Source organism: Miscanthus floridulus, chromosome 2 (genome assembly GCF_019320115.1).
Source record: "Miscanthus floridulus cultivar M001 chromosome 2, ASM1932011v1, whole genome shotgun sequence".
In the NCBI taxonomy this organism is placed as follows: Eukaryota; Viridiplantae; Streptophyta; class Magnoliopsida; order Poales; family Poaceae; genus Miscanthus; species Miscanthus floridulus.
The window spans coordinates 29674409-29690014 of record NC_089581.1 but is presented as its reverse complement, the minus strand read 5'-3'; positions in this window follow the sequence as shown (position 1 = coordinate 29690014).

Genomic DNA, 15606 nt, shown 5'->3' with positions numbered 1-15606 from the left:
TTGATGAGTTATGTGATGAATTTGGAATTAGACATCAATTCTCGGCCAAGTATACTCCTCAATCAAATGGGCTAGTTGAAAGAAAGAATAGAACCTTGATTGATATGGCAAGATCAATGTTGAGTGAGTACAATGTGAGTCATTCATTTTGGGCCGAAGCAATCAATACGGCTTGCTACTATAGCAACCGACTCTATTGTCACCCCTATGATGGAGAAGACACCTTATGAGCTATTGAATGGAAGAAAGCCCAACATAGCATACTTTTGGGTTTTTGGTTGTAAATGCTATATATTGAAGAAAGGCACTAGATTAAGCAAGTTTGAAAAGAAATGTGATGAAGGTTTCTTGCTTGGTTACTCCACTACTAGCAAAGCTTATAGAGTTTGGAATTTGGCTAGTGGTACTCTTGAGGAGGTTCATGATGTGGAGTTTGATGAAACAAATGGTTCCCAAGAGGAAGATGAGAATCTAGATGATGTAAGAGGCACTCAATTGGTCAATGCAATGAAGAACATAGGACATTAGTGAGTTGAGGCCTAGAGAGGTGATTGATGTTGAAGATGACAAGAATCAAGTGCTCTCTAACTCAAATGTGCAAGCTAGTGGTTCTCATGATCAAATCCAAGCAAGCACTAGTGATGGCAATGTGCAAGATCAACAAATGGCTAGTTCATCATCTTCAACCAAGTGATCAATCAAATGCTAGCAATCAAGTGCAAGTGCTTCAACCAACCAATGTTGCAAGAGATCATCCATTGGACACTATCATTGGTGATATTTCAAGAGGTGTGCAAACAAGATCAAGATTGGCCTCATTTTGTGAGCATTTCTCATTTGTGTCATCCATAGAACCTAAGAAGATAGATGAAGCTTTGAGGGATGTTGATTGGATCAATGCTATGCATGAAGAGCTAAACAACTTCACAAGAAACCAAGTATGGGATTTAGTTGAGAGGCCTAAGGATCATAATGTGATTGGAACTAAGTGGGTCTTTCGGAACAAGCAATATCAAGATGGGATAGTAATAAGGAACAAAGCAAGATTAGTGGCTCAAGGTTACACTCAAGTTGAAGGTCTTAACTTTGGAGAAACATATGCCTCGGTTGTAAGATTGGAAGTAATTAGGATCTTGCTAGCTTATGCTTGTGCCAACAACATCAAGTTGTACCAAATGAATGTGAAAAGTGCATTTCTCAATGGGTACATCAATGAGCTTGTGTATGTTGAGCAACCTCTTGGTTTTGAAGATGAGAAGAAACACAACCATGTCTACAAGTTGAGAAAGGCTTTGTATAGATTGAAGCAAGCACCTAGAGCATGTTATGAGAGATTGAGGGATTTCCTACTCTCTAAGGGAATTCAAGATGGGAAAGGTTGACACCACTCTCTTCACCAAGAAGCTTGGAAATGACTTGTTTGTAATGCAAATCTATGTTGATGATATCATCTTTGGATCAACAAATCAAGAATTTTGTGAGGAGTTTGGCAAGATGATGGCAAGTGAGTTTGAGATGTCTATGATTGGAGAGCTTAGTTACTTCCTTGGTCTTCAAATCAAGCAAATGAAGAATGACACATTTGTGAGTCAAGGCAAGTATATCAAGGACATGCTCAAAAAGTTTAAAATGGATGAGAGTAAAGCTATTAATACACCAATGGGGATAAGTGGAAGCTTAGATAGTGATGCTAGTGGCAACATAGTGGATCAAAAGATGTATCGGTCTATGATTGGAAGTCTACTCTATGTGACCGCATCAAGGCCGGATGTGATGTTTAGTGTATGCATGTGTGCTAGATTTCAAGCCTCACCAAGAGAAAGTCACTTGAAGGCAACTAAGAGAATATTGAGGTACTTGAAGCATACACAACATGTTGGATTATGGTATCCCAAAGGAACAAGATTTGAGTTGATTGGATATTCGGACTCCGATTATGCGGGATGCAAAGTTGAGAGAAAGAGCACATCGGGCACATGTCAACTATTGGGAAGATCACTTGTATCTTGGTCATCAAAGAAGCAAAATAGTGTAGCACTTTCAACCACCGAAGCAGAGTATATTTCGGCCGGTAGTTGTTGTGCTCAATTACTTTGGATGAAGGCTACCTTGAGTGACTTTGGAATCAAGTTCAAGCAAGTGCCATTGCTATGTGACAATGAAAGTGCCGTAAAGCTCACCAACAACCCAGTTCAACACTCAAGAACAAAGCATATAGATGTCCGTCATCACTTCATAAGAGATCACCAACAAAAAGAGGACATTTGCATAGAGAGTGTGGGCACCAAAGATCAACTTATTGACATATTCACCAAGCCACTTGATGAGAAGAGGTTTTGCAAGCTAAGGAATGAATTGAACATACTTGACTTCTCCAATATGTGTTGATGCACCCCCACTATATGACATGCCTCTCCTTCGAGCAAAGCAAGGTAAAGTTGATTGACATGTCATCCATCCATTGCTAAGGACTTGTTTAGTGCATCTAGTCATTCCTATCATGTTCCTAGGCTCATTCATGAAAATCAAATGAATTTGATGCTTGTATGGTACCACTATTGCTTGTATGTTTGAAATGATCTAGTGGTAGCATATGACATGTTTGTGATCTTGTAAACCTAGTGTTTGATTTAGAAAATGAGCTATAAGTGTTTAACTCAACATGGTACAAGATAACCCTTATTTGGAGGTGTGAAGAAGCTTGTCCTTGGATCAAACCGAGTTAAATATCTTTTGCAAGTAATCTAGATTGAACCAAATTGGGAAAATGATTCTCATTTCATATGGTTTCACCCCAACCTATCTATAATTTGAGCTCACCTTTTGTGCTAATTATTGACAAAGGGGGAGAGAAACAAAGATATGAGTGATAGGGGAGTATTTGACATAAGGGGAGAGATATGATAAAGGAAATGGATCAATTAAAATTTTTATCACACAAGTAGGGGGAGCAAGCTCATAAACTTGTATGATGCATTTGAATGAACATTTCATATATTTGCTTGCATGTTACAAGTTCTTAATTTCAATATCCATGCTTGTGTGGTGTATGCTAGTTATAGGTTTGAATGATGAAATGGAAAACTATCATGCATAGGCTAAAGTAACTAGACTTATGTTCATTATATGGAAACTAGACCCTTGCATGTAATGTTGATCTCATGGGGTATTCTAGTTTTTGTGTATGTCTAGTTACTAATGATGCTAAGGATGGTATATTGGTGCACTCCGATTGGTATCATGCTTCAAAGGTCCATCTCTTATACCTTAGCATTATTTGGTAGAAATTGACTCCTATATTTCTATCTAAGCATATGTGCAAGCTACAATCCAAACTCTTAGCACATATATAGGGGGAGCAATTACTACCATTTGGAGCTTATGAAACTTGTCCATATTCTTTTACACATGGTAGATATGCTTGGGCAAGCAACGTGAATTCAATTAAATCTCAATTCATATCTTTGTAAAAGGGTTGTCATCAATTACCAAAAAGGGGGAGATTAAAGCTCTAGTTTGGTTTTGGTTAATTGATGAAACCCTAAGTGCTAACCTAGTTTATCAAGATGATCATGAGATAGGTAGCACTACTCCAAGTGATGAAGCAATGACGAAGATCATGACATTGGTGATGATCAAATGCTTGAACTTGGAAAAGAAGAAAGAGAGAAACAAAAGGCTCAAGGCAAAGGTATAAAATGTAGGAGCCATTTTGTTTTAGTGATCAAGACACTTAGTGAGTGTGATCACATTTAGAATAGATAGCCGTACTATTAAGAGGAGTGAAACTCGTATCAAAATGCGGTTATCAAAGTGCCACTAGATGCTCTAATTCATTGCATATGCATTTAGGATCTAGTGGAGTACTAACACTCTTGAAAATGTTTGTGAAAATATGCTAACACATGTGCACAAAATGATACACTTGGTCGTTAGCACATTTGAGCAAGGGTGAAGAAGACAGAGGAGAAAGGAACTCAGTCTCACTGTTTTCACTATGACTAGACGCTGGTCTTGGGTGGACCGGCGCGTTCGGTCGGGCGTAGCAGTGAAGATGCAGCGTCGGTCTATTGACCGGACGCTGGGTCTAAATTGACCGGACGCTGGTAGTCTGGGTCCGGTCGAGCTAACGGGTCAGCACAGTATCAAGGGTTTTGCACCGGACGCTGAGGTGTGTCCGGTCAAGGTGGACTGGACACGTCCGGTCAAAGAAAACCTGGTTTGGAACCATACTGTAAATGACCGGACGTTGGGGGTCCAGCGTCCGGTCACTTGTGTCGGAGCGTCCGGTCGCTACTTAGCCGTTGCGATCGGGTGGTTCCTGTTGAATGGACAATGACACGTGGCTTACATCGGTTGACTAAACACTGGGTCTAGAGTCCAGTCAGTCTGACCGGAGAGTCCGGTCAGCCCGCAGTGTGCCCAGTGAAGGGGTACAATGGCTCTATTTCTTGGGGGCTTCTATTTAAGCCCCATGGCTGGTTGAAGCTCCAACTCTTGCACATTTTCATTGACATAGCAACCTTGTGAGCTTAGCCAAAGCACTCCCACTCATCTCCATCATTGATCCATCATCTTTGTGAGATTGGGAGAGAATCCAAGTGCATTGCTTGAGTGATTGCATCTAGAGGCACTTGGTATTCATGTTGCGCTGCGGATTTCGCTTGTTACTCTTGGTGGTTGCCACCACCTAGACGGTTGGAGCAGCGGTGGAGGATCAACACGAGTTGGTGATTGTTCGTGGCCGCCTTCGGTGATTGTGAGGGGAGTTGTACCTTCCCCGGTGGAGTGCCAAAAGGTAACTCTAGTAAATTACTCATGTCATTAAGTTACCTCACTTGTAGGTAGGTTCTTGCGGTGTCCAATCGTGTGGACGAGGTTTGTGAAACACCTCTTAGCCGCCGAACCACCAAGTGTTGGTCGACACAATGGGGACTAGCGTGTTGGCAAGCACGTGAACCTCAGGAGAAAAATCAGTTGTCTCTTGTCATTTGCATTCTCCCGGTGATTGGCTTAATCTTCATCTTGTGATTGGTTCATCCCCTACACGGCGGTATAATCACCCTACTCACTTATTTACATTCTTGCAAACTAGTTGATACAAGCTCTTTAGTGTAATTAGAATTGAGAGCTCTTAGTGAGTAGTTACATAGCAAGTTTGGGTGCCTAAGTAATCATTGCAACTAGAATTGTTAGATAGCTGGCTTGCAACCCTTGTAGAGCTTGAGCAAGTTTGCATTACGCTATTTGTCATACTAATCAAATTGCTCTAGTTGATTTGTAGATTTTTAAATAGGCTATTCACCCCTCTCTAGCCATATTAGGACCTTTCAGTGAGCAGTGGCGCTAGAATAGCAGCAGCGGGGCCACGTCGACGGCGCATGAGCCCAGGTCGCAAGCAGGCATGGGAGAATCGTAGGAGGAGCGATGGCAACGCCGACGGGGCGACAGGCGTGAGCGCACGGAGCGACGTCCCCCTGACCTGAGCTTGCTGGCTACCACAGTTCCCCACCAGGTAAGACCGTGGCCGCCGGTGATGCCGTGTTTCAAGTGTTTCTGGCGTTTTAGACTTATGTTTTAAATGCTTCATCCAGATGTTGCAAAAGTATATATGAGATGTTGCAATGATAATATATGCATGTTGCAAGCATATGTTTTCATGTCTCAGGTGTTTCAGACTTATGTTTCAAGTGTGTGGGGGTACTAACCCCTATACCCTTATGGCTAAGCTTGGGCCGGCCCGGATCGGTGGGTCCGGTCCACCAAAAGACAACGTGCGGCCCAGCTAACCTGATCGGAGTCCCACGCAAGGAGTCAAGGCGGATTTGGCAATCAATCAAGATCCTGGTCGGTTAGAATAGGAATCCTTATCCGGCCACATATGGCAATTGTAACTGGCTAAGATTAGTTTCCAGATTTGTAACCCTGCCCCCCGGACTATATAAGGCGGGTAGGGGACCTCTCTAAAAAACATCTCTCATTGACATACAATAATACAAATCAGACGCGGGACGTAGGTATTACACCTTCTTGGCGGCCGAACCTGGATAAAACCTCGTGTCTGTCTTGCGTCACCGTCTTGTTTGTGGCTTGCGCATCTGTCTGCCGACAATCTACTACCTTGAGCATACCCCTAGGTAGACTGCCGACCATATTTCGTCGACAGTGGCGCACCAGGTAGGGGGTGTGCGTACTGCTCTCCAAGCAAACAAGATGGTCATCATCTCCGGCTCCATGGCTACGCCGAACGGCCTCACGTTCACCGTTGGCCAGATCACCTGGACCACCGGCCCCGATGACTTCATCGCCATGACCCCAGAGGAGGTGTGGATTCAGTCTGTGCCGACCACTGCTTCACCTGCATCGACTACGGCTCCGACCACGACGGATACGGCTCCGACCACGACGGCTACGGCTCCGACCACGATGGATCTGGCTCTGACCATGGTACATCTGGCTCCGACCACGCCTGCATCACCTTCAGCCACGCCGACAACTCGTAATCCGCTTCCCCGCTACAAAGGGAAGCGGATCGACAACACCAACCTGCTCGACTCCATCGATCGGGTCGGCACCAAACTCGCTGAAACCCTAGCTCTGGTAAGTACGATTCAAAGTCAACCTAATGAGTAGGTAACCACTCCCCACAATAGATCTACCCGACCAGCTCGGACCAGTCATCCTGCACGACTTGGTACAGATCTCGTGGTCACATCTACTCCTGAAGGGCGCTCTGCTCGTCGCCGGCCAGCCTTCGCGACGGGTCTCTGGCTCCCGAAGTACGAAGCCTCGATGAAGAACCACCAGGTCCAGCCCTACGGCCTGCCAAACGCTGCCTCTAGCTACGCCTACAACCTACAATGCCACTTGGATCTGTGTTTTATGCACCGACCTCGGCCGAAGCCGCACAACTTCATCAACATGATCTAGATTGAAGATTATCAAGAAGGGTCTGTCCACACAGTCCAAGAGGGTGACTCCAGCTCCTCGTCTGGCACCGCATCTAATGCATCTGTCCACACCGAGCTTCAGCATCATGAAGATGAAGGCATCAAGTATGATCTGGATATCCCAGACCACGCCCCGGGGTTCTCACAATTCCCGTCTTTCCCTCCAAGATGAGGGGATTTGATCCATGTTGTCAGCAATGACGAACCGCCAGCGGTTGGCGAAACAGAACAAGAAAAGACTGCACGCGAAGCACACAATATTGATCGGTTTAATCGTCGACAAATCGAAGCCGAAGTAGACCAGGAGGCATGACGCATAAGGGTCCAGCCACGTGACCTCAACGATGCTTTCGACAGGGTGGGGGACAAACAAGTCTTCAGGACTCCAAGTGCCAACGTAGCCATCGCCATGGCGACAATGCAACGGCTACCCAACACCCCGGAAACCCAAGCAGTTCGCGATGAAATACAAGCCTATCTGACGGCTGCTATGGCCCAGACCACGGAGATTGTAAACCAAGCTCGGGCTCCATCCGTTTCAGTCGAGTCAAGCCACAGCCGCCAGCACCCAAGTCGCTCACAGCCACTCAACCAACGTGGCTCACGCAACAATGACCCATCAGACAACCGTCAAGGTAGAAATGGTGGCCATGATGGTGGCCAGGATGACAACCGCCGCCGGGACGACAATCGCCGCGACATCCAAGATGATAACCGCCGGGACAACCACGACAATCGCCGCGATAACCACGGTCGTAGGGCTAATCCAAATGGCAATCGAGATCGCCGCAATGGCAATAACGATCTCCGCCATTACCTCAGTGGACACGATCTGCGCGCTCGCATCAACCAGAGAGCCGACGACCGAGCATCCCATGAAAGTTATCGCCGTATGGAATATGACACTGCCCACGGCCCGCCGGGTTTGAAGCAGTTTACTCCACACCTTCGCCAAGTCATATGGCCCAAGAATTTCAAGTTCGAGAAACTTCAGAAGTAGGACGGCAAGGAAAACCCCAAATTATGGGTCATGCTTTACGAGACTACGTGCAGATCAGCCATGGCTGACGAGCACGTCATGTCTAACTATTTCCCAGTCGCTGTTGGCCATGCGGGTCACCAATGGCTGGTCAGCTTGCCAGGCGAACTATTTCGACTCTTGGTAGGAGCTCAAGCAAGCCTTCATCGACAACTTCATTGCTACTTGTGAACAACCAGGCAACAAATACGATCTGCAACGGATTCGAGATCGAAAAGATGAGCCACTGCGTGAGTACGTCTGGCGTTTCTCGGAGATGCGCATCAAGGTCCCATCAATCTCCGACAACGAGGCAATCGAGGCTTTCATCACTGGCCTCCGCTTCCATGATGCCCTAAGGGACAAGCTTCTCCGCAAGAGACCTGATTCGGTCACAGCGCTCCTGGCCACCGCTAAGAAATATGCGGACGCCGACGACGCTAAAAAGATAATTATTGAAGAAGCAGCAAGGGTTCCACGCTCTGACCACCCCCCACACCGCGATGACTACCTGCGGTAACCATGGTCGGAACGACAATTTTGACCGCCAGCAACCAGCGCAACGACTCCCGCGACCACCGTGACCAACGTAATCAGCGGCGTAACCGTCGTGACGATTACAGGAGCAAGCGTGCTCGGGAAGACGACGGCGAGGTCAACACCGTTAAAAAGGGTGGCGGACGTCGTAACTATGAAGACGACTACGCCAAAGCATTGAAAGGGCCCTGCCAGCTCCATCCTAAGTCAAACCATACCATGGAGAATTGCCGCGTCCTCAAGTCTATCTACACGCGTCAACAGGCTCCGGATACGTCCGACAAGCCTAACGACGCAGGGGAACAGCGCAACGAGGATAACGACGACGATGATGTAGACCCTCGTCACAAGTACGTCAAGCCAACCGATCGCGTGCACACCATCATCGGAGGCAAAGTGTCCATCGAGACCAAACGAGAACGCAAGCTGCTCGCCCGCGCTTGCTTGAACGTGGCCAACACCGACAATCTCCTCACCGATCCACGGCTCCCTCCAGTGGTCTCACCACGAAATCTCCTTCAGCAGAAAGGACCAATGGGCCGCAATACCTGAGCTAGGGCGTTTTCCCCTGGTCCTTGATCCTTGTATCAACAAGGTTCAGTTCGACAGAGTACTGATCGACGGCGGCAGCTCCATCGATATACTGTTCAAGAACAGTCTACCCGCCCTGAAGATAGCTCAGGCGGACCTCAAGCCGTACGAGGCACAGTTCTGGGGTGTTCTCCCCGGACAGAGCTCTACACCTCTCGGGCAGATCACGCTACCTGTGCAGTTTGGGACCCCGGACCACTTCCGCACTCGACTACGTCAACTTCGTGGTCGCCGACTTCGACGGCACCTACCATGCTATTCTTGGTCGACCGTCGCTCACCAAGTTCATGGCCATACCTCATTACAGGTATCTGGTGCTCAAGATGCCTACCGAGAAAGGAGTTCTAACCCTCCGAGGCAACGTGTACGCAGCTTATACCTACGAAGATGACAGTTTCAGAATAGCAGAGGCTCACGACCTCTCTATTCGCATGGCCCAGACCGTGCTCGATGCCAAGAAGACCTCGACCGACCACCAGGAGATCCCGGAGCTCGAGGCTCCACGCAAGAACATCAAGTCCAAGGAGCACAAGGTGATCCAGCTGGTCGACGGTGATCCCAGCAAAATGGCCCTTATCGGGGCCAACCTGGATCCCAAATAGGAAGACGCGCTCGTCAGGTTCTTGAGGAGCAACGTGGATGTGTTCGCATGGAAACCTGCTGACATGCCCGGTGTACCTCGGAACTTGATCGAGCACTCCTTGAATGTCAACGGCAAGGCCAAACCTATCAAGCAGAAGCTACGACGGTTCGCTCGCGACAAAAAGGAGGCGATTAGGGTAGAAGTTACATGGCTTTTGGCAGCCGGATTTATCAAAGAAGTGTATCATCCGGAGTGGTTAGCCAACCCGGTTCTTGTACGCAAAAAGAATAATGAATGGAGAATGTGCGTTGATTACACTGATCTCAACAAACACTGCCCTAAGGACCCCTTTGGCTTACCTCGCATAGACGAGGTCGTAGATTCAACCGCCGGTTGCGAGCTCCTTTCCTTTCTCGATTGCTACTCTGGTTATCACCAGATCGCTCTCAAAAAGGATGACCAGATCAAGACATCTTTTATCACGCCCTTCGGCGCCTACTGCTACACGACCATGTCGTTCGGGCTCAAGAACGCCGGGGCTACCTACCAACGCGCTATACAAGCTTGCCTCAAAGATGAGATAAAAGATGACCTCAGTCGAGGCTTATGTTGATGATATAGTTGTCAAAACCAAGGAAGCTCATACCCTTGTTGACAACCTAGAACGCACCTTTGCATCCCTTAATACATTCCTAGTGGAAGTTAAACCCAAAGAAGTGCATCTTTGGTGTTCCTTCTGGCATACTACTCGGCAACAGTCGTCAGTCACGATGGCATACGCCCTAACCTGGAGAAAGTCAAAGCTATCTTGGACATGAAGCCGCCCAAAAAGGTGAAGGATGTTCAGAAGCTTACCGGATGCATGGCCGCCCTCAGCCGTTTCATATCAAGATTAGGCGAAAAAGGATTACCGTTCTTTAAACTACTCAAAGCATCCGAAAAGTTTGAGTGGTCGGAGGAAGCAGACGCTGCCTTCGCACAGCTGAAACAATACCTTACGTCACCTCCGGTCCTCACTGCTCCAAGAGAAGACGAAATACTCCTGCTATATATTGCGGCTACTAATCGAGTGGTCTCCACGGCCATGGTGGTCGAGCGAGACGAGCCCGGCCACGTCTACAAGGTACAGCGACCAATCTATTTCATTAGTGAGGTACTCAATGAGTCCAAGACCAGGTACCCATAGATTCAGAAGTTGATCTACGCCATACTGATAACATCCCGAAAGTTGAAACACTACTTCGACGGATATCGTGTGGTGGTCATGACTGAGTACCCTCTGCGAGACATCATTAGCAACAAGGATGCGAACGGGCGCATCGTCAAATGGGCAATGGAGCTATGCCCCTTTTCCTTGGAGTTTGCAAGCCGCACTACAATCAAGTCTCAGGCACTTGTCGATTTCATCGTCGAGTGGACAGACTTAAGCACGCCTGCCTCTCCCGGATCCGACGAATATTGGACGATGTACTTCGACGGCTCTCTCAACATTGACGGTGCGGGAGCAGGAGTCCTTTTCATGTCACCATCCAAGGAGCAGCTCCGGTACGTCCTCAGGATTTATTTCCCAGCATCTAATAATGCCGCCGAGTACGAAGCATGCCTACATGGTTTGCGCATTGCGGTTGAGCTTGGCGTTAAACGTCTCTACGTCTACGGAGACTCTGCTCTGGTCATCAACCAACTCAACAAGGACTGGGACACAACCAGCGAAAAGATGGATGCATACTGCAAATTGATCAGAAAGCTGGAAGGCAGGTTCTATGGCATCGAGTACATACACGTGGTCCGGGACAAGAATCAAGCAGCGGATGCACTGTCAAAGTTAGGATCATCCCGAGCAAAAATCCCACATGGCGTATTCGTCCAAGACCTGCTCACGCCTTCCATCGAAGAGGAAGATTCCACGGCAGACAAGCCTCCAGACCAGAAATTGGTGGCTATGGTTCCGGCGTCAAGCACCGCCGAGCCCCCTCCGACCACTCATGAGCCCGACTAGAGAATACCTTTCATCAAGTACCTAACAGATGGCAGCGGTTACACTGATCGGACAGAGAACGAGCGCCTGATGCGTCGCAGTAAGCAGTACCTGCTCGTCGATGGCAAGCTATGGCGCAAGAACGCAAAGGAGGAAATCTTGATGAAGTGTATAACCCAGGAGGATGGCGAACATCTCCTGGACCAAATCCACTCTGGCTCCTGCGGCAACCACGCGGCCTCAAGAACGCTGGTCGGCAAGGCTTTCCGAGCAGGGTTCTATTGGCCGTCAGCAGTAGCCGACGCAGAGAAGCTAGTCCGCCACTGTGAGGGTTGTCAGTTCTTCGCCAAGAGAATCCACGTACCAGCACATGAGATCCAGACAATACCAGCCTCCTGGCCCTTCGCATGCTGGGGACTGGATATGATCGGGCCCTTCAAACCGGCTCCAGGGAAATTTACATGCGTCTTTGTGCTGATCGACAAATTTTCTAAGTGGATAGAATACATGCCTTTGGTACAGGCATCCTCAGAAAAGGCTGTCACGTTCCTCGACTAGGTCATCCATCATTTTGGCATACCCAACAGCATCATCACCGATCTGGGTACTCAGTTCACCGGGAACGCTTTTTGGGACTTCTGCGATGAAAGGAGCATAGTAGTAAAATACGTCTCGGTGGCGCACCCTAGAGCTAATGGACAAGTCGAGCGGGCAAATGGCATGATCTTGGACGCGTTGAAGAAGAGGATGTATAGAGAAAATGACAAAGCTCCCGGAAGATGGCTCAAAGAGTTACCAGCCGTAGTCTGGGGACTCAGAACTCAGCCCAGTCGTAACACCGGCGTCTCACCATACTTTATGGTTTACGGCGCTGAGGCAGTCCTCCCTGCAGATATAGCTTTCAGATCAGCACGGGTAGAGAACTTCGACGAAGGCAAGGCCAACGAAGTACGGGAGCTAGAAGTGAATAGCGCAGAAGAGAAGCGGCTCGATTCTTGTGTACGTACGGCCAAATACCTTGCTGTTTTGCGTAGGTACTACAACAAGAATGTTAAAGAGCGGTTCTTTGTGGTCGGGGACCTGGTCCTGAAGTGGAAGACGAACCAGGCTGGTGTCCATAAACTCGCAACCCCATGGGAGGGGCCCTTCATGATCAAGGAGGTCACACGACCAACGTCTTACAGGTTAGCTCACCTGGACGGTACGGACGTACCAAACTCGTGGCACATCGACAAGCTTAGACGTTTCTATGCTTAACTACTGAGATATGTACCCCTCTTGTACTTTCGATTTACTTCAATAAAGCTATTATGATTTCTCCGACCACTCTAATGTGTCACTTCGACTTTTATGGTTATTCTAACTTAGCCAGTAAAAGCCGACCACCACTCCTTCTACGGTTTTCGGAGCAGGACCTCTCTCCGGTTCCTCCCAACACGTGCACGGGATCCGCTCTCTATGTTATGGGTGATCGGCAGGTCCCCCTTGGTTTGACTTGTCCGCGTCTACAGTGTGCACAGGTCACGCACCTCACACTCCGACCACATGGCAAACTAGGGCCGCACAAACTTTTCGGGATGATGTGTCGAGCAAAATGGTACAACTAAGCAGAACATTATCATGTTCTCACTCAGTTACACCAACATAAGTTTCAAGCTTAAATACGTTTTATACAAAGCAAACAAGCTTATAATGATATACAGTTACTGTTATTACAAGCTTGCCTGAAGAGGCCCAAGTTTACAATAACACAACTATGTCCTCCTTCTACAGCTCTAAGCCTATTACATTGGCTGGTCGGGGCGCGCGGCACCTACTGCTCGCTGCTTCCGATATCCTACTCGAGTCTCGGGGACTCTTGTGCTAGTCGAGCTGAAGGGGATGGCCCCGCCGATGCCTGGCTGGTCGAGGCCGCAGGCTTCGTCGGTTGGCTTGCAACTGATGGCATTTCCAGCTGACTTGTCGATGGCATACCCTGTACAGGTGCTGTCCCACCTCCACACAGGTTAATGTCACCAATTATCTTTGACGATAGGTCCAGCTGGGCCATCCGAAGCTCCTCCGCCTTGTCTAGGGTCTACCTCCTTCGGGTATCCAGCCTCTAGGCGCTTGAGATCGATCAGAGGGTAGTGGGCACGCACCATGCTTAGCACATGGGCACCCGTGTACTCACCCGCCTCCTTCACGAACTCTTGGAACCATCCCCATGCTTGTCTGCATCTCTCGACCTAGTCCGAGCTGGGGCGTCCTTGGCTCTTCCTCTGTGAGCGCCGGGTCGACAAGGTCGAGGATGGGCAAAATGCCAGTTGCCACCTCCTGGCACCGGTTCTTCCATGTGTCCCGATCCTCGGTGGCCTCGAGGCATCGTGCTTTCCAGCCAGTCAGCGCTCTTTCATCACAGCTTCTAGATGCCTCTTGGCATTGACTTTTAAAACTGCACACCGTACAAGACATCAAATGTAAAGTCACGACAAGATAAGGCGGGCAACAGAATGAGAACGGTGGTCTGGAATACTTACTCTTCAGTTCCTCCTTCATTTTGGTGGTGTGGTCCTGGAGTTGAGACTGGCTGCGCGCCAGTTTCTCGTTGTCCTCCTTCAGGCGACCACACTCTACGGTCACGCGGCTATTCTCCTCTTGGAGGAGGGTTACCTCAGCTACTAAGCCTGCATTACAGCTGTCATTACCAACAACGCAACAACACGTGTCATACACTTGCTATGACAAAATGACAACTTACTTGTTTTTTTCCGCTCTTTGTCATTGAGCTGGCCGACCAGGTTCTGGTTCTGTGTTTCTTGCTCTGTCCTCTCCTGGTCGGTGGCTTCAAGTTGGCGGCGCAAGCGTTCCACCTCGGCCAGCCAGTTCTCTATTGTTCACCGTGATTCCCTCAATCTGGTCGAAGCACCTCTTTCGGTACTTCGCGGTCTTCATCAAGTCCTGCATATAAACAAGCTAAGTCAGACAGATCGACTACATAACAGGGTCAAGTGGTCAAGCCAAACATACCTAGGACTTCTGTCACCAGATGCTTTGCCGCCCGTTCAACTTTTAGGGTCTCTTCGACCTCTAGGGATTTCTTCGTGCATAACCCACTCGTCGTTCCGCCAGCGCGACACATATACATGTTGTCGTTTATCTTGGGGACGGCCTAGGATTTCTTCTACTTCGTCCTCTTCGGCCTCTTGTTCAGGGGGCGGCGCTGGTCTGGAGTCTGTAGTCTCCGCGACCACTATGGCCTTCCCACGAGCCGTAGCATCGGCTAGCGTGCTCTGTGCCAACTCCGGTTGCTGCTCCTCGGCTTGGTCTGGTTCCCTTGGCGCCAAGGTACCTGCTTCAGCAGGGTTAGTGCTCGGAGCACTTGTACTTTGCTCGGCTGTCTTCTCGACCAGCTGCTCGGGGACTGATGTTTGGCCGCTCAGTCTGCTGAGGCTTCGGCAGGAATTTCTTCTACAGGTTCCTCCACAACCGGCTGCTGAGCAGTTCTTTCCGCCAGTACTGGCGAAGCCGTGCCACACCCGGCTAGCTGGTCGGGATTTTCGGTGGACGCCGACCTGATATACCAGGGAAAAGTTTAGAAGACAATAGTATTCAATACAAATTATAAGCTTACATCAAAGTTACTAGATTCTTACAGCTTGGAAGCACGGAATGACGTGGCGAAGGAGCGTCTCTTCGATCGCGCCTGCTCCACGTGCTCGGCGGGTTTCCACCGGGTCTTTTTCCATGACCGGTACTGGCACCGGGGTTTGGTGCTCGACACTTCCCCCGCTTGTCCTCTGTGTTGCAGTGGTCGGAGATGCGATCACTGCTGGCACAGAGGAGCCACCCTGCTCCGTCGACCCCATTTGTCTCCTCCTCTTTCGAGGGACGAGTCAGGAAGATGTCCGCATCCTCTGTTTCGTCGTCTGAAAGGGGGAAGATGGCCTAGCGACATTTGTTGGCAGCC